The sequence below is a fragment of the Dama dama genome, chromosome 9 (assembly GCF_033118175.1).
Source record: "Dama dama isolate Ldn47 chromosome 9, ASM3311817v1, whole genome shotgun sequence".
In the NCBI taxonomy this organism is placed as follows: Eukaryota; Metazoa; Chordata; class Mammalia; order Artiodactyla; family Cervidae; genus Dama; species Dama dama.
Window position 1 is genome coordinate 94,833,772 of NC_083689.1, and position 18,322 is coordinate 94,852,093.

Consider the following 18,322-nt stretch of genomic DNA (forward strand, 5'->3'; position numbering starts at 1 on the left):
GCACTCAAAGCCGGTGCTCTGGGACAACCCAGAGGGATGGGGGTGGGGAGGGAGGTGGGAGGGAGGGTTCTGGTTGGGGGGACACATGTGCACCCCTGGCTGATTCATGTCAATGTATGGCAAAAGCCACCACAATACTGTAAAGTAACTATCCTCCAATGAAAATAAATTAAAAAAAGAATGAGCATAGACAGCCTCAACAAAAACAGGGTCCATAAGGCAACAGGGAACCAGAGCCTAGGAGGAGGACTCCATTCACAAACTCTCTCCCAGTCAAATCTCCAAGGAGCACAGGACTAAACTATCCACAGGGAGAAGCGAAACCGCCCATAGACATTCTCGCGGGCAGATACTGCAGGGGTAAAAAACTTTTCCCTTCTTCCGTTTAGGTTTTTTTGGCTGGTCTAATAATTAAATTGAAGCCAGATTAACAAGAGAAAATTTTAATTTTGTATGCTGCGCAGCAACTCCATAAAAATCTGAGTCCCAAGGGCAAGTCAGGAAGTTGAAGTTTATATGCCATACTGAGCCAAGGGCCTGGAGCTTCAAAGGGGAGGAGGGTAATTCACAAGTGGATAACAGCATCTGCCTTGCCACCATGATAGACCATTCAGACAGAAGTTATCTGTGGTAGTAGCTCCCTTTCTGGAACTGGTCCTGGATCTAAACACTTTTAGGAAGTTAAAGGAGGAGGTAAAAGTTTCTCCTGAGTCTGTTGATTCTTAATTACCTTCAGCTCAAAACAATTCACATGCCACAGTGGCACATTTTGGGTCAGCCTATTCTGTTCCCTTTCAGAATGAATATTTGCTAGAAAAGGAAAGAATGATATATTTTTTTTAAAAAAATTATACAGGAATAAATTATCACATGATTACGACAAAACTTATATTTTAAAAATGACAGTATTTGGTGAGCTGAAGTCTAAAAAGCTAAGAAAATGGGTAAACGATGTCATGACAATGAAGTAAGAAAAATATTCACTAGTTATTAGTAAAACTTCAGGCTTTGCAGATATAATACTCCTCAAAAAGAACTCCCTTCACTCCTCAGTGTAAATTAGGGAAACCCTACATTTAAACTATTAAAATTAGCTGTTTCCCATAGGGGAAATAAACAGTAAAATCAGGGGATGGGGCATGGCTGCTGACTGCTGAAAAACAACTGCAGCTATTCATCCTCCCTGACACTCAATGGCCACAGTCAGGGAAAAGCTCTTCTCAATAAATCTTAGCAAAGAAATAATGAGAGTGACAGAAAAGGACTATCATATCAACCAACTGGAAAACAGAATAATCATGTGGCCTAAGTAGTGTACACAAAAAGTCTTTTCGTGGATGCATGATACAAAAGAATCCTAAACTTAAGATTCTTAAGACTTAGCTTCTAGTTCAAGTCACATGTTTCCTGAGTTATCTGGGCAGGCTAAATCACCTCTTTAATCCTCATTTCCTCCTGTAAAGATAAGAAAGTTAGACTAAGCCCCTTGCTTTTAAAATTTGAATCCTTTGATTCACAGTAACAAACACACTTAATACCTAAATCCTAAAGTCACACATAAATGAAACAAAACTGTAGACTAGTATTCACCAATTGATGGGTCACGACCTGCCACGTACAGAGTACAGAACTGATTGATGGCTACATTTCCTCATTAAAAACAAGAAAGAAGAAGGAGATAAGGGGATGGAGACAGACAAAAACATAATACTTTGATCTGTTTGACCAAAGAGATACCTCTGGTGATATGTATGCACATGTGTATGTGTGCGCGCATGTGCACTCGGTCATGCCCAACTCTTTGTGACCCCATGGACTGTAGCCTGCCAGACTCCTCTGTCCACGGATTTTTCAAGCAAGAATATGGGGGTAGGTTGCCATTTCTTCCTCCAGTGGAACTTCCTAACCCAGAAGTCAAACCCAAGTCTCTTGTGTCTCCTGCACAGACAGGTGGATTCTTTACCACTGTACACCTGGGAAGTGGAAGTAAACATTTTTCCTCTATCTTCTAGATTCTTTTGGCAGATGCATTCATCAAATCAACATAAGGCTGATTTATATGCACTGTAGCCCACCAGGCTCCTTTGTCCATAGAATTCTTCAGGCAAGAATACTGGAGTGGATAGCCATTCCCTTCTCCAGAGGATCTTCCCAACTCAGAGATCAAACTACAGAAGTAGGAATACATAAAAGCTATTTAAAAAAAAAAAAAAGACTTCAATGACCTGGATCACCATGATGGTGTGGTCACTCACCTAGAGTCAAACATCCTAGAGTGTGACGTCAAGAGGGCCTTAGGAAGCATTACTACAAATAAAGCTAGTGGAGGTGATGGAATTCTAACTGAACTATTTCAAATTCTAAATGATGATGTGGTTAAAAGAGCTGCACTCAATATGTCACTCAAAGTTGTAAAACCAGCAGTGGTCACAGGATTAGAAAAGTTTCAGTTTTCATTCCAATCTCAATGGGTAATGCCAAACAATGTTCAAACTACCATACAATTGCACTCATTTCACATGCTAAGCAACATAATGCTCAAAATCCTTTAAAGCTGCAGCAGTACATGAACCAAGAACCTCCAGAGAAACAAGCCAGATTTAGAAAAAGCAGAGGAATCAGAAATCAAATTGCCAACATTTGTAGGATCATAGAAAAAGCAAGGGAATTCCAGAAAAGCATATGCTTCGTTGACTACACGAATGCCTTTGACTGTGTAGATCACAACAAACTGGAAAATTCTTAAAAGAGATGGGGATATCAGACCACCTTACCTGTCTCCTGAGAAACCTGTATGCAAGTCAAGAAGGAACATTTAGGACTGGATGCGGAACAATGAACTGGTTCAAAACTGAGAAAGGAGTATGTCAAGGCTGTATACTGTCACCCTGCTTATTTAACTTATATACAGAGCATATCGTGGAAAATACCAGGCTAGATGAATCACAAGCTGGAATCAAGACTGACAGACGTATCAACAACATCAGATATGCAGGTGATACCACTCTCATGGCAGAAAGTAAGAGGAACTAAGAGCCTCATGATAAGGTGAAAGAGGAGAGTGAAAAAGTTGGCTTAAAGCTCAACATTCAAAAAACGAAGATCATGGCATCCAGTCCCATCACTTCATGGCAAACAGAAGAGGAAAAAATGGAAACAGTGACAGATTTTATCTTCTTGGACCCCAAAATTGCTGCAGAGAGTGACAGCAGCCACAAAATTCAAAGACATTTGGCCCTTGGAAGGAAAGCTATCACAAACCTACAGAGCATATTAAAAAGCAGAGACATCACTTTGCCAACAAAGGTCCGTGTAGTCAAAGCTTCAGTTGTTCCAGTAGTCATATAAAGATGTGAGAGCTGGACCACAAAGAAGGCTGAGCATGGAAGAACTGATGCTTTTGAAGTGTGGTACTGGAGAACTTGAGAATTCCTTGGACAGCAAGGAGATCAAGTCAGTCAATCCTAAAGAAAACTAACCCTGAATATTCATTAGAAGGTCTGATGCTGAAGCTGAAACTCCAATAATTTGGCCACCTGATGTGAAGAGCCAGCTCTTTGGAAGAGATGCTGATGCTGGAAAAGATTGAGGGCAAGAGGAAAAGGGGGCGACAGAGGATGAGATAGTTGGATAGCATCACCAATTCAATAGATATGAGTTTGAGCAAACTCTTGGAGACGGTGAAGCCTGGTGTACTGCAGTCCATGGGGTCACAAAGAGTCAGACACGACTGAGAGGCTAAACGACAAGACAGATTAGCTTCCCAGGTGGTACGCTGGTAAAGAATCCACTTGCCAATGCAGGAGACGTGTTTGATCCCTGGGTTGGGAAGACCCCCCTGAAGGAGGAAATGGCAACCCATCCCAATATTCTTGCCTGAAAAACTCCATGGACAGAGGAGCCTGGCGGGTTATAGTCCACGGGGTCACAAAGAGTCGGCCACAGCTGAGGAACTGAGCCATAGACACAAGGCAGATTACCAGAAGGAAAACAAATTCCACTGCATACACACGGGAGCGCCATAAGACAGTGAGACTCAAGGGCAAGTCAGACAGTTGAAGTTTATACGTCACTCTGAGCCAAGAGGGATTGGGGCCTGGAGTATCCTGTGAGGAGGTTCAATCACAGGACACTAAGAGCAGATATTTGGTAAGCTGTCATTTGCCCTGCCATACATATCAGTCATTCAGGTAAAAATTCTCTCTGGTAATAATAGCTCCTTTCTTTCCTGGTACTAATCTCGGATGTCCTCAGCCGGTTGCTTGAAACAGGATTTTGGTTTTCAGCCAGAGACCGATGTCAGGTCACTGCAGTGAGAGCACCAAATCCACGCCCGTAGGCCAGTAGTCAGTGACAAGGCCCTGGCCCTTCTGCTTTGCAGAAGAAGAATTCCCACAAAGGAGGGAAACGAGTATTTATTAGGTGGAAAAAAAGAGCACCGGCTGTGTGGATAGACACATGTGGATAGAGTTGCTGAGTGACGCCCTCACGGCGGTTTGAATTACTTTTGATTTTTGGCTGTGCTGAGTCTTTCTTGCTGCTTTCTCTGGTTGCAGGGAGCAGGCGCTCCTCTCTAGTGCAGCGTGTGTGGGTTGTTCACTGTGGTGGCTTCTTTTGCTGAGGAGCACTGGTTCCAGGCATGGCCTTCAGTAGCTGCAGTGCGTGGTGATGGACTGGGAGACCTGGAGTGCTGCAGTCCATGGGGTCGCCAAGAGCTGGACACAGCTGAGCGACTGAACTGAACTGAACTGATGGGCTCCGTAGTTGTGGCTCCTGGGCTCTGGAGCACAGGCTCAACAGTTGCAGAGCACCGGCTTAGCTGCTCTGCGGCATGTGTGATCTTCCCGGACCAAGGATCGAACCTGTGTACCCTGCATTTCAAGGAGGATTCTTAACCACGAGACCACCACGGAAGCCCTGGATTACTTTTATTGGGCATTTCTTCTGGTTTTGTTTGGCCAATCGTTTTGATTTGCCTGGTTCAGAGTCCGTACTTACTACATCTCAGGATCCTCCCATCTGTGCATACACATCTCTTAGTCAAGACAGATTCTACTGAAAGGGCCCATAGGTACTGGCATCACTTAGCATCACTCCCCTTTCGACCTGCAAGCAGCCTTTCTGCATGAGTGTAGCTGGGGAGGTCTCCTCACTTCCAGAATGAGGAATATGTGGTGTGGGCAGGGCTCAGCCTCCTCTCTCAACTGTCCTGCTATTCTCGTCTTGAAGTATCAGTCCACAGTGGACGAATCTCCAACTGCTTGACCCTGGGAAGCCCATCTACCTCCTGGCTCAGTATAGGCTCCCTATCTAAATTCTTTTAGGTAGTTACTGCTGCTAAGTCACTTCAGTCGTGTCCGACTCTGTGCGACCCCATCCCTGGGATTCTCCAGGGAAGAACACTGGAGTGGGTTGCCATTTCCTTCTCCAATGCATAAAAGTGAAAAGTGAAAGTGAAGTCGCTCAGTCATGTCCGACTCTTCATGACCCCATGGACTGCAGCCTACCAGGCTCCTCCGTCCATGGGATTTTCCAGGAAAGAGTACTGCAGTGGGGTGCCATGCCTTCTCCATTTAGGTAGTTAAGGGAGACGTAAAAGTCTTTCTTGACTCTGCTGGATCTCGATTGCCTTTGGCTCAAAATACTCCAAATGCCAAAGGGGCATATTTTGGGGTCACATATTTTTTGCTTCCCTTCACTAAGAAAGGAGATGAACATTCAAGTTGAGGTTGATATCACACTATGGAGAGTAACATTAGTTAGCTCTTTAAGACTGTTACATTTATTGGCTATCTGAATTTAGAAATATAGATAGTTTGTGTTTAATCACCTGATGTCAAAAAATCAGTTGCTTAGCTAATGTTAACACTTTTCAGCTGTAATTTGGAACAGATCTATTGATTCCTCAACGGTTCTCTGGCAAACAAAACTGTATTATAAGACATAAGGAGTCGTTAGTCTAAGAACGTGTGCCTCAAATGTTAATGTCAATGCTAGGCAGCAGGGACTGTACTTTTCTCAGGGGAGGTGTGGACAGGCAGTAAAATTCAAAGAGTTGAGATTTAAAACACACTGGTCAGTTACAGCATGCGACTACGATGAATTATTTTTGCTAGTAACCAAAACATACTGAATACTGGGGCGACACAGGATTCCTCTAAGGGATGACTTTTGCTCTTGGATTCCCCGTGACCTGGTGAGGCTTTTTTAGGACAGTGCGGAGCTTTGAGATTCTTCTCACCCTCCTTGCTTCTCTCCCTGTCTCTTGCACAGGTTGTCAGACCTCTACTGAGGCCTGAAGGTACTTCCCCCCTCCTCTCGCTCCCTCTCCTTTATCCTTCACAGGCAGTTTCCCCCACAGATCTCTTGCACATCTATTCCCTTCTTTGTATCTGCTTCTCTGGGAATCTGAGCAAACAAAGCAACTGTCTTGTCACCATGTTAAACTCTAGGCATCATTATTTCATTTAGTCTTCACAAAAGCCCTATTAAGACATTATTACTATTCCCATTTTATAAATAAAGAAACAAAGAGAGTAGAAAAGTAACTCCCAGCATGATGCAACTAGTGACAGAGCTGGGATCTGAACTCAGGTCTGTTTAATTTCACGGAGCTGCAGACCTTATTTTAAAGCAATTAGAGTTTATTAAATAACACCGAAAAGTAGGCAGATCCCCAATAAATTTTTTCTGATGCCTCTATGTGCTTTCACACATTATCACATTTAATCCTAATAAATCCATGAAGTTGAAACTACCATTTTACAGATGAAATTGGGAACCAAACAATTCAAGTAACTCTTTCAAGATCATCCTGTGTAAGGTCCTAGGTTTGAGCCCACACAGGTCTTCTCTGAATTCAGCTGTTTCACATTAAATTGATCTGTCGAACTAATCAAATGACAACTGTGTCCTTTTTTAGTCTTAGACAACTTGTCTTGAGAACTTGACTCAGCAAAGAATCCCCCAAATGATTTAAACAGCTATATATGTTCATTCTCTCTATATGAGTGTGTGTGCCTAAGTGTAATATATGTTATAGATAAAATACTAGCAATTAAGGATATTTCTTGAGCTGCCTCTTATAACTATTTGTATTTTAACCAAAACTTACAGGGAAATAGCTGAAGCACTGTTTCAAAAACCTGCCTCCAATAACACATTAGCAGCTGAGGCTGGAAAGCAGCATTCTCTGCCCACTTTCCGAGGCTTTTTAATATAACTTAATCAAATTATGCTGATTTTTGCTTTTGCTTCCTGACTCAGCTGCAGCCTTTGAGTTCACCACTCAAAAACTTCCCTTAACTAGAGTCACCTGATCACGTGAGTCAGCAGTCTGCAGACTCACCACGTCTAATGACCGCTGGTGTTTTACCTCCTTTAAAAGGACTCAGCCTAGCAGTAGTGCCCTGACTTGGATGTTGAGCAGCCAGGCAGCGACTCAGCCGTATTCAGGCCCTGGAAGGGAGATGGTTGGTTTTGTCTGCTTTGTTTTTTTGTCTTCTGTTTCTGTAGAGAAGGCATTGTGGAAGGACATGGAGCAGAGAGGAGTGATTTTGGGGGACCCAGGCTCAGGCAGGTTGGGAAAGCTAGGCAAACCCAGATATGACCACGCCGTGGGTGGGAATCAGGGCCGGGGTGGGGGAGGGGTTCTGGAGCCACTCCTGGGCAGGGGAAACCCAGGGTCCCCCTACCCAGTCCACCTTGCGACTTCAGATGGGGAAACCCAGGCTCAAAGTTGGGTATGGGGTTGGGCTTCCCTCAGAGCAGCAGCAGCATAGCTCAGTAGGTAAAGAATCTACCTGCCATGCAGGAGACCTGGGCTCAATTCCTGAGTCGGGAAGATCCCCTGGAGAAGGAAACGGTAACCCACTCCAGTACTCTTGCCTGGAGAGTTCCATGGGCAGAAGGGCCTGGCAGGCTATAATCCATGGGGTCACAATAGTCGGTCACGACTTAGCGACTAAATCACCACCACAGACATCAGGAAGGGACAGGAGGCTGGGAGGATACAGGAAAGTGGGGTGGGAAAACCTCGTAGCTCTAGACGGTACCCTTCTCCCCCACTCCCAGAAGCCTGCCACCATCACACCTGAGTTCCAGTGCCAGCAAACATACTGTTAAAAGCAATACACCTGTAGAGAGACCCTCACCCAGGCAGAACTGTGTGTCTGTGGACCAGTCCCCATGTGAGCCCCTTAAGGTGGAAGCCTAGAAGCTGGGCCAAGTGACCCCGAAGAGCCCTTTCGTACCTCTGAGTCAACCTGAGTGGCCAGTCACAGCTCACTGTTCACTAGGATGGAGAGGTACTCTCAAGCCAGGAGGGGACTTGGCTGGAGTTGGTGTTCAGTAAGTGGGTGCTTGGCTGGGTCTGGAATGGGATTATGGGCAATTTTTTGGTTTTTTGTTTCGTTTTGTTCTTTTTGGCTTATTTGTATACTCTTACACGCTTACATTTCTATAACAAATGGGTATAATTTCCATAAAAAAGAAATCAAATGCCAACCCTATCCTCCACCCCGCCCTGGTGGGGACAAAAACCATTGCTCATTATGCACAAAAACCATTGCTCATTGTGGAAAGTCTAACATCTTTAACAGGACCACAGTTACCCAAAGCTTGTGCTGAACTCAACTTTTTCACCTTTTATCATTAGCCTTCAATCCATCCCACAGATCTAATACGTACTCACTAATCTTTTCTGGTGCCTTTCATCCTCGAATGCCAAAATCGCCATCCTTTTAAGGCCCAAACTCAGCATTACCTTTTTCAATAAAATCTTTCTTCATCTGTCCTACTGAAAGCAAAACTTCCTTTCTGTGTTCCCCATTGTTTTGTTGTTCAATAATTGTATGTAAATTGTTCGTCATACAATAGATATTTGTAGGTATAACTTGCTCTTTCTTAGTGGACTATAACTGAAGATTCTTCACCTTTGGCTAACCTGTAAAATATTTTTACATCCACCAATCTTTTATCCTTAAAAGACTGGGGGGAAGGGAAGAGAATCAATATATACTTAATGCCAACTATCTGTCAGGTGAGGCTTCCCTGGTGGTTCAGTGGTAAAGAATCCACCTGCCAATGCAGGAGACACAGGTTTGTTGCCTGGGTCAGGAAGATCCAGTGGAGAAGGAAATGGTAACCACTCCAGTATTCTTGCCTGGGAAATCCCACGGACAGAGGAGCCTGGCGGCTACAGCCCAAGGGTTACAGAATCAGATATGACTTCATGACTGAACAATGGCATGTGTTGGGCTCAGGCAGGGTGTTTGAAGCTACCTCAATCTGGAAAGCATTCTTCTATATCCATTTTATGTTAAAAAAAAAAACCCTAAGCTCACAAAGAATCAGTGACTTATCAGGGTCATAAACTAGCAAATACATGCCTGAGATTTTTAACTCTGGTCTTATTCTTTCTATTACAAAATCATGATTGTACATCTACCAACATATAAGAGTTGGGTTAAATGATGTAATTTACATGTAAAATATAATAAATTTACATTCATTATATGTAAAACTCCACTCAAAATTTTCTAGCATGTTAGAATGGCTACATTCAGATAATACTTGGGAGGATTTTTGAGCCAGAAAAGACTTTAAACATCATTTAATCCAACCCTTATAGAAGAGAGATATGCTCAGAGGAATAAATTTCCGTGTTTAGACCTAGTTAATAGATGAACCAGGATTAAAATCCAGTTGAAGGCAGTATAGTGAAGTCGTTAATACTATGGTCCTTGGAATCAGCATTGGTTCAAATCATAGCTCTGGCACTTAATGACTGTGTGTAACCTACGAAGCTTTACAAAGCTTATCTTGGTTTTCTCAGTCCTAAAAGAATGATAAAGCCCTACAGTGCTGTGAGAATTGAATGTAACACTGCACAGCAGAAAGTAAGCAATAACAAATACTAGGTGTTCTCTTATCTCCTGGCTCACTCTCCACTCTTCTTTGCAGGACAACATATTGCCTTCCGTGGATGGGCTGTGGAGTGGACATTACATTCCAGGGTCAAAGTGAGTAATGATAAATAAGTGTGCATTTATTTATGTCGTAAGTTCCTTTAAAAAAAAATACAGGTACAAGTACTTCTCTGTGGATAAATAACTTTTAAAAGTTCATTCAATAAACATCTATTGAGCCCATAGTACATGCCAGATGCTGAGTATGAAATGAACAAAACAGATTAAAATCTCAACTTTTATAAGCACTGAAATTTGGTCAGAAAAAAATCACTGAGATTTACCTGTGGGATGTGCAAAGCAAATAATCATTCACAGAGAAGTCAGTATGGTGTAATGGAGATTAGTGTTTGAAATGAGCTGTACACATATACTTGTGTCTTTTTGCAAAGCCAGTTATTCTTTAGAATTAAGGTCTAGGTCATTTCTAGTACTGGTCATTTCGATTAGATTTTAGTAAATTCCTTGACAATTAAGCTATTCTTTCTTTACATACAGTAGACTATTGCAAAGGGCAGGTTTAGTTAAGCATACTCAAAAATATATGCTAATCACCATCTTTCTGAGGGTTACATGAGTGGAAAAGAATAGTTTTCTAACAGCTAGTAAATAGTAATTCCTTACTGGGCATCACAAAGTTCAGTTTTATGAATTTGTGCTCACTTATTCATTTTCTCTCTTTCTACATATACACACAGATAGAAGCTGCCTAAACAGACAGCTGATATGCTGGCCTTACAGTCACTAATATACTGGGTCTCTAGATTGCTTGTATTTGTTTGAGTAAGGATGATAAAACTGGCTAAGGATCAATACAAAAAAAGAATTTGGATTACTCATATATCAAAATTCTTTGTAGTGATTCTTTAAATCCCTAACACATTCCTTAATCCTTAACACATAATTCCTTAACTCCTTAAATCTCTTATACTCAAGTTTTGCTATCCCTTTGACTTTGGAATGTGATATACTATCCAATTTTACTGGAGAGTTAAAAGAATGATTTTTTCATTTATGAAAGGAAGTAGCATAGTAAAAAGAGCCCAAGTTTGGAGTCAGGGAAACTGGGTTCAAATCTCAACTGCCCTTTAATTGTATAACTTGTAAGAACATCTGAGTCTCAGTATAAAATGTTTGCAAAATGGGGATAATACGATTTTCCTTGTAGAACTGTTAAAAGTTTAAATAAAATTATAAATGTAAAATACCTGGCAGATAGCAGCTATTTGTGGCTAATGTTAGTTGGCTGGCTATATTAATTTGAAAAGAGGTCACAAGTCAAGAGCAATGATTAAAAAAAACCCAAAACACTGCCTATCTGACAACTAGTTGTTACATAAAAACAAGGTGAGGGGAAGTGAAGTCCCCTCGCTCAGTCCTGTCCAACTCTTTGCGACCCCATGGACAGTAGCCTACCAGGCTTCTCCGTCCATGGGATTTCCCAGGCAAGAATACTGGTGTGGGCTGCCATTTCCTTCTCCAAAAAAACAAGGTAACCTTTCTTAAATTATTTATAATCCTTGCAACTGAAGAAATAAGGAAAATCCACAAGATTCAGTAAAAAGGACAGAATCGGGACCAAATGAGGTTACACAAGTTCGAATTGTTGATCAACCAGGAGATAACATGCTTCCATTACTCTCAAAAGGTAACAAAGCATTTGCCTGATGGATCAGGGTCCTTGAATCGAACATACTGCATTTTTCTTTATGGTAGTTATCCCTAGAACTCTATGTAGAACTGACTGGGGGTAAAAAAAAACAAAAATCAGCAGCTGCTTATGGAACACGTGATTGTTTTAGTGTAAGGTGGTAAGTGAAAACTACTTACCTGAACAAACTGCATGACTCAAGAAAGAGAAGTCAACAAAAAGAGCTTCTCTCATCACATTTTAAAAATCTTCAACTACATGAGCACATTTCCTCACATTACCTTTTCATCCGAAGAAAATTCTCTTTAAAATAACTCTGCTTAGACCCCTATCTGAAATTCTCCTGAAGCTTTCATTAGGAAGCCTGGAAGAGTGCAGAGGCACTCCTTTCTGAAAGTACATCTATTCTTGACAACTCCTTTCCAAAAGGTAAAAATGTGTATTTAAAACCCAAGCATGAAATTTTAAGCTTGTTCTCCTATCTCAATTAGCTCATGGAACAAAGGCCATTCTCACCCAATTCTAACCGCGGCGGTATCGCTGAGTTCTCAATTAGGAACGACCCCCAACCTAACCCCCTCATCCCACTTCCAAAAATAGAAAAGGTGCGCTCTTCAGCCAGCTGCTTGTCTCCCCGGCATTGCACCCCAAGATGACGGCAACCATACTCGGGAAAAAGACGGTAAAGCAGCTCTCAAAAATCAAGGGTGACCACCACCCGGCCTGTGGGAGACTGTTGACACTGCTTGACCACCTCTGCAGAGACTCTCCTAAACGAGATCGCAGTAGACGGTGTCTTCGGTCTTACCCAGGGGCACTTGGGGACCCGAGGTCGAGTTCTGAGCTGGAGACAGAAACTGTGAGTTGAGAAGATGGTAAAGTCGGAATCTCAAGGCCTTGTCCTGCAGCACAGAGGGTCAAGAGCCAACGGGGTTGGATGGGGACTCCGAGTTCAACCCTTTCCCACTTAACTTCTCAGTCAGATCAAGATGCTGCACGGAGTCTCGGGTGGACGGAAATACCAGGTCCAGGAGGCAACCCAGAAAGAGAAAAAAAAGAAAAAAAAATCACTCACCAATCTCGCAATCTTGGCGCGGAGCTACCAGGAGCTTGGCCCGCGAGTCCGGATCCAGCAGGGGAACCCGCTTAGAAGACCCTGACGACAGCTCGAGAGCGTCACTGACAACCACCCGGAAGTGACACAATCGCTTCCGGGGCCGCGGAGCGCGGGGCGGGAAATTATTTCCCAGAGCCCGGATTTGTGAAGCCGCTGGTGCCGCTGCGGCAGTTTTCGTCCCGCCAGTCAGGGGCCGCCTCGCGGAGGCAGCAGCCCCAGAAATCCCGGCCGGGAAGGTAAAGGGCCTCAGCTTGGAAGACGCGGTGTTCACCCTGACCGTGTAGGGGGTGTTTCCTCCTGAAGTTTCGGCGACGTCCGGGCTGTGAGGCTGTGGGAAGGCGCCGGGGCGGGGGAGCGGCGACCGCGCTTGCCTCTGGCGCTTCCCGCGGCCGCGGCTTGTCCGCGTCGGCGGGGTCGTGCGGCGGCGGGCAACGGGTCCCCCGGCGCCTCTGCTTGTGCTGGGGGCTGGAGCGGCTTCCCTCCCTTCCCGTTTGCGCAGCTCGTTCTCCTGCCGGGAAGGCGCCAGGCCACCCGCGTCTCTCGTTTCCATAGAACCGCCTGGGACGCGTCTCCCCGAGTCCCGGCTTCTTGGCTGCTTTTCCATAACTTAGCGTCAGTGCAGGTGGTTAGGAATTCCCCCAGGCCCACCTTCCTATGAAGAGGCAAATGCCGTCTTTTTTTTTTTTTCCTTCTTCCTGGTAGAATTTTAAACAAATCCCAAATGGTTCAAGAACGTCTCTCTGCGGCTTATGTAGGCCTTGAAATACGCACATACACACACACACGTTTCCCTAAAGAAGAGCGGGTTGGGGCGGGCTGTGTTTCTGGGGATTATGGTATCTCAGCTGTGTGAAGGCAGGGACCAAGACGAAGGGATTGTGCTGAGATTTTTTTTTTTTTCCCCACTCCCAAAGCCTCTCTGATTAAATTTTGACAGAAAACTTGTTATATTTTGAGTACTTCCTATCAAGATTTGACCCGGAAATCAGATGAAGCTTGATTTTGGAAGCGTCAAGTTCTTTTGTACGAATGACTGTCCTATACCAGAAAAGGACAGAACAGTTATCGTTGAGACACAAGGAATGAAAATTTAAACCTAATTTCCAGTGTAGATGTGACAGCCTCTTGTGTCTTGTAAACTTTTGGGGGCTTGTGTTATTACGTTATGCCTCATTTCCTAGAAATACCTATTGATGTGCAAGGTGTTCCCATTTTTGGCCAGTTTGACTAACCTGTCCTGCAGGTGTTTAGGTGGATTTTTATAAGGGAGTTAACCTTGATTATGTCTAAGTTAACTCCGTGTTAATTTAAGTGAACTAGGATGTTTTAAGTACTTGAATATATAAATTTTTATTGTGAAGACAGCCTTCAGTAATGCAAAATATGCTATTAGATCTGTTTTCTAAGTAGATTTTCTTTTGCCTTATTGACTTTAATTATATCATTTAACATTTTCTTGCTTCCTTAAAACAGAAAGCATAAATCATATTAAACGGTCTTTGCAAGGGTAGTCAGATGTGGGTTTTTTCATAGTCAAGATTCAGAACTCTGAAGATTTCCACAAAGGTCCAAAAACGTTTTTAAGAAAACCAATAGTATAACTAACTAGACAGTATTTGCCTGGTTAATTACTCTAAGTACACTATTTCAGGAAAACATTTTGAAAATAAAATCAGTAATTCCATACAGGCTCAGAAAAAACAACACTCTTTCTCAAAAATATAAATTAGAACAGTATGTTATTATGTGACTCTCTTTAAATATGCTAATAGGAAATATGTGCTGTAAAATTTACTATGTACTATTTCTTACCTTTTAAAGCCTCTTACTGCTTAAAAGTAAAATACTCCTGAGACTTTTAAAATTCACTTACTTCTTACTTTCTTGATACCAGAATTACTTTGAAATAAACTGTCTTGTTTTTAATGGAGAAGAAAAGCCCATATGAATTAGTCTAGTGAATCATTAATACCAAATCCACTTTGAGAGGAAAATAATGAAAACTTTCATAAGAAAAAACTGGCACTCTTTGGATTGTTCCTAAAAATGCTTTGAAATTTTAGACACTGATGCTATTTTTCTGAAATTAATTTGTAATTTAGATATTTTCCGTGATACAACTAAATGTCTCCTCACCCTCACAGTAGATTGCTTATCTTGTGAGGTTTCTCTTTTCCTCTCTGAAAGTAGGTTGCTTTGTAAAATTATAATGTTAAAAGTATCCAACTAGATTCTGAAATTAAAGTCAAAGTGTATTGTAGAAAAGGCATATAGTTTTTGCAGATGCAGACTTAGATTTTGAATCTTGGTTTCTCCATTTTCTAGCTGTGTACCCTTGAGCTACTTTTTAACCTTTCTGGTTCCCCGTTCTCATCTGTACAAGAACTGTAAATGGCACTTTCATTTTTGAGAAGGAAATGAACACATATGAAGTAAATAAACCCCAGAATCCTGCTACCTCAGTCTTAAACCGTTTACTCCTATTGAGTAGTACAAAGTTCCTGGAATACTAAAGCAGGTGTGACTTCATCCCTCATGGCTAACCAGTGTCTTCTGTCCATCTTTTATCCCTCAACATCTCTCTCATTCACCTTGCTTCCTTTAAGGCCCTTTTATCCCTAAAGCTAGCATCTCTAGCTGACCCCATGCCTTGGATAGTGCCCAGATAGATTGGCTATCTCCCCTGAGTCCTCATTTTGTCCTCCCCAACAATCACTTTGCTACTACTTCTCCACTTCTTCCCTCTACTGCTAGATTAGTCATCAAGGAGACTGATAGAGCTGCTTCTTTCCCAGACAGTGTCATTGAGGTAAGGATATCCCTGAAGCCTCACCATTGGTGACCTTAGTCAAATAATTAATTTACTCACTCACGTCCCTGATCTTTGAAGGATGGGACAGGAAACGATACTATAGCTTTAAAAGAAAAAAAAATTCTAATGCTCGGGTGAATTATATTAAGCCAAAAAGCCTAATTTGGCTCCTAGGCCAAGACGATGCAGAATTCCTAAACTCCACTTGATGTTACAGCATTCAGCCAACTGGGATTTTACTCTCACAGTATGAACTCTATAATTTGGGTATTCCTTGTGTAGTGTTGGTTAAACTGAGATCCAGCACTTTGACTTTTCTCAATTTGAGTTATTATTTACTTTCCCAGTTAAATGCTTTGGATCCCAGATCTTTGAAGGATGGGACAGGAAAAGATACTGTAGCAAATTATTTTTCTTTTCTAAAAACCAGCTGAGTTGTATTAAGCCAAAGGCCTGATTTGGCTTCTAGGCCAAGCGTGCATGTACATGTGTGCTCAATTGTGTCCCAACTCTTTGTGACTCCATGGACTATAGCCCACCAGACTCATCTGTCCATGGAATTTTCCAGGCAGGAATACTGGAGTGGGATGCCATTTCTTCCTCCAGATCTTCCCAACCCAGGGATCACACCTGCATCTCCTGCATTGGTAGGCGGTTTCTTTACCACTGAGCCACCTTTGAAGCCTCATAGGGGAAGAGGGTGCAGAATTCCTAAACTCCTCTTGATTTTAATAGAATTCGGAGCCAAACAGGATTTTACTCAAACAATATGAGTTCTGTGATTCGTGTATTCCTTTTGCAGTGTTGATTAAACTGAGATCCAACACTTTAATTGACTTCAGTTTTAGTATTATTTACTTTCCCAATTAAATGCTTTTAGATAAGTCATGAAAATCTTTTAAACTCTTTAATTTAAAGCTGCAATATGGATTGAATTTAAGGCTTTGTATGTCCTTTGCAAAAGAAGGAAGTTTTAATGGTGATTTACCTTAGGTTTAAAATCAAAATAGTTCACTCAAGTAGCAAACATTAAGAAACTACTAGTTTTCAACCCATTGCCTTAAAAACTGCAAAATATTCAGTAGTGTAGAAAAAGACCATGATATAATTTTACATAAAAATTAAGATACAGACCATATAAACTTTTGTTTTTTAATATTTTTTTGCACACATCCATAAAACCTTCAGGTCAGACCCCTCCCCCATTCCCAAATATTAACAGTGGTGTTACAGAGTGAAGGAATTAAAGATTTTAACATTTCTATGTACTTAGTAGTATTTTTCAAATTTTCTATCATCATGTGTTAATTAAAATTAAAACAAATCAGTAAAAGTTATTTTGAGGGAAATTTTAATTCTTAAATACAAATATAAATTAAACTTTTTAATACTTTTTTATCTCAGTTACTAGCATACAATTTTTAAGATGCATTATGTTCTCATAGTTCTATGATAATCTGTGTCTGATCATAAAAGAAATAGTAATGCAGAGTAGGGAAGGTTTATCCTTATTTTCCAATCCCAGACCTCTTTAATCATCCTTGCACTACTTTTTGCCATACTTTTCTCTTTCACCCAACTGTTACACCCTGCTCTTACATACTCTTTCCCATACCACACCTTTCTATTCATATCACTTTTCTTGCTTCTATTTCTTTGAGTTCTCTTAACATATTCTAGCTGTTTAGTATTCTTCAAAGGTGTTCTAGCTATGTATCATATTGTAAAGAACTCATAGACCTAAAAAGCTAGTATACAGTGTCCTTAATTATGATGAGTGCTATAGGTTAATTTGCATTTTTAACTGGCACTAACTGCAGAGGAATTTCAGGCATCAAGGATAGGCCCATGTGGGAGATATTTTGGGAAGATCCACACCACAGGGACAGTTGTTTGCTCTTCATAAATGCCAGCTCTGTTCGAATTCATTATTTCCTTAGTTGTGTGTATTATATGATTCAAGGTAAGCAGCTAGATTGCTTTTTAATTACTGTAAAAGTTTTGAAAATTAAGAGCATCTTCTTTAACTGAAAATCTCATGTATATTTTTAACTTAAAGTGAATGCTGTGGGGTTTTTTGTTTGTTTTTCTTTTCCTGTTATTGTGTTAGGGTAGTATATTCTGTGTGAATATGTCAAGGATTACCCCCTACAAGTTCTAGAAAAATATCTAATTTCTGGAAATACTACTGGGACAGCTATATCACAGTTTATTTACTTTATTTCCTGAGGGAAGACTTCTAGCAGTTAGCTAGCTCTTCATCTTCCATATCCCAGAACCTATTACCAGCACAAAACTTCACTTTGAATTATCTGGGTAATTGATAGGTATTAACCCCAATTTTGTATAGTACCTTCTTTGGGTTCATTGGTATATCAGGCTATTATTTATTGTTTTCTTACTCCCATAGGGTCATAGGAAGAGACATTAAACCACTAATTTTTCAAGTATAAACAAATACATCGTATCTGTGTATGTCTATGTGTATTCCTGCATCGATAGATAACTATTTTCCCTTATAACTATATGACTTAGACCTGTGGTTATTAGTTTGTCATATGATGTGGTGGTAAGGGTTGCTAACTGTATTGTAAATTCTGTTCAAGTAGATCATTTTATTATAGGACTCTATTAGATTAGATTAATGGAATTTGTTCCTTTAAAAAAAAAACAACTGCTAGTTTTTGTGTGCCGTCACTGCGATTTCAGATTCTTTGGAAGTTTAGCTGATAGCCCAGTTTTTCCAATAAACTTGTTAATTTCCTATATTCTGA

The 18,322-nt window shown here is 41.4% G+C and overlaps 2 protein-coding genes across 2 annotated transcripts in view; one reads left to right on the top strand and one right to left on the bottom strand.

Annotated features, from left to right (window-relative positions):
- The window catches only part of KIAA0825 (KIAA0825 ortholog), a 423,771-nt gene extending 410,966 nt beyond the window's left edge, over positions 1 to 12,805 (bottom strand). Inside the window, exon 1 of the mRNA XM_061152014.1 lies at positions 12,695 to 12,805. The gene's annotated coding sequence lies outside the window, so the exon portion shown is untranslated. The remainder of the gene's footprint in view (positions 1 to 12,694) is intronic.
- Positions 12,806 to 12,845: 40 nt separating this feature from the next.
- The window catches only part of SLF1 (SMC5-SMC6 complex localization factor 1), a 69,348-nt gene continuing 63,871 nt past the window's right edge, over positions 12,846 to 18,322 (top strand). Inside the window, exon 1 of the mRNA XM_061152016.1 lies at positions 12,846 to 12,972. The gene's annotated coding sequence lies outside the window, so the exon portion shown is untranslated. The remainder of the gene's footprint in view (positions 12,973 to 18,322) is intronic.